The sequence below is a fragment of the Echiichthys vipera genome (genome assembly GCF_963691815.1).
Source record: "Echiichthys vipera genome assembly, chromosome: 19".
Classification (NCBI taxonomy): Eukaryota; Metazoa; Chordata; class Actinopteri; order Perciformes; family Trachinidae; genus Echiichthys; species Echiichthys vipera.
In genome coordinates, this window is record NC_139844.1 from 7767672 (window position 1) to 7769203 (window position 1532).

A 1532-nucleotide genomic window follows, 5' to 3' on the forward strand; every position below is an offset into this window, starting at 1 on the left:
ACATTTCACCTGGTTATGGCATGCTTTCAGAGGTGAGCCAAGGTTCAGCTGTGTCTTTTCTGAACGCTTTAATTAAATGGTTTTTATGGGATTGCCGGGAGCAGGAACATAAACAGGATCTGACATGAAGGTGTTTGTGATGTAAATGAGACTTCTTTTTTTTTAATAATGTTTTTTATCATCAGATCTTTATCTGTGAATGTTTCATCAATGCACTGTTGCTTAAGTCTCATTCTTGTTCTTAAGGTGTGTTCAGAACAAACGCACAAACAAATATTTTATCTCAAGTGGTTTCAGAGTAGTTCGCAACTTGCAAAGATTTGCCGATAGTTACAGCGTTACAACATTAGTGCTAACTTGGTTCGTAGTAAAGCCCAACCTATAACTGGAATCAGGTAGACTGACTATTGGCCGCATCTTTCAGCAGGTATCTGCAAGTGCATCGTCGCTGTGGAGATAGGTGTGGTAATCAAGTAAAAAATAAAAATAAAAAAATACATATTTTCTGACCATGTCCTACACCGCGCTTTTACTGTGCTTTCACTTTGCTTTTAAAGAGACAAGGAAATAGAACAGGTGGAGAAGTCAGAGAGAAACACTGCAGAGGGAGAAATATAAGGAGGAAGGGCAGAATATTTACACAAGCAAAGGTTTAAAAAACAGTTGGATTAAAGATAAGTGAAAACAAAGTACAAAATAAGAGCAGGGACAAGGATGTAACCCTGTTGTGGGTTTTCTAAAAGTCTCCCTGGGTTCATAAAGGGACTCTGATGGAGAAACCGATGAGAAGATTCCACAGTTGTATTCCCATTTCTTTCACTTTTGTCTCATGCATTATGAATCCTGTGCAACAGGTAAGAAAAGCAGGTGTGTGTTCAGTCAGAACAGAATGTTTTGGTGAGTCTGACTCAGCTTTCCAACTAAGTGATAAACTGTTTATGAAAAATCCACATTGTGATGCAACACAGTTTGTCAGCTCTTGTTGGCAAAGCTGTAATGAACCGTTCAGCTGTTAAGCAACTTTTAAATGTGCTTCAAACCACTGCTGAACTTTTACTGTGAAGGAGCAAGAGGAAATAGAGGCCTCTAGCGGTTTCGGAGTATTTTGCAACTTGCGAAGATTTTCCCTTACGATAGTTACGTTACGATGTTTGTGCTAACTTTGTTCGTAGTAAAGTCCAGCCCATAACTGGAAACAAGTAGTCTGACTCACCGGATGTAGACTGTGGAGATAAAGTCTAACACTGGCCGCCTATTTCAGCAGGTATCTTCCAGGGCATCGTCGCTGTGGAGATAGGTGTGGCAATCAAATATTTTCTGACCATGTCCTACACTATTCTTTCACTCACTTTTCTCCAAGCCCTCTTCTTCATTGTTCTGTGTCCGTACAGTACTGATGTTGAGCTCCAGGTGCCCACAAACAGTGACGATAAGTGTGTCTTCCATTTCTGATTCTTACTGATCTGAGAATCTTAACGCTCACATGCTTTTCATGACACAACGTCATGTTAATTTGGAGTGGAAACGTTTCA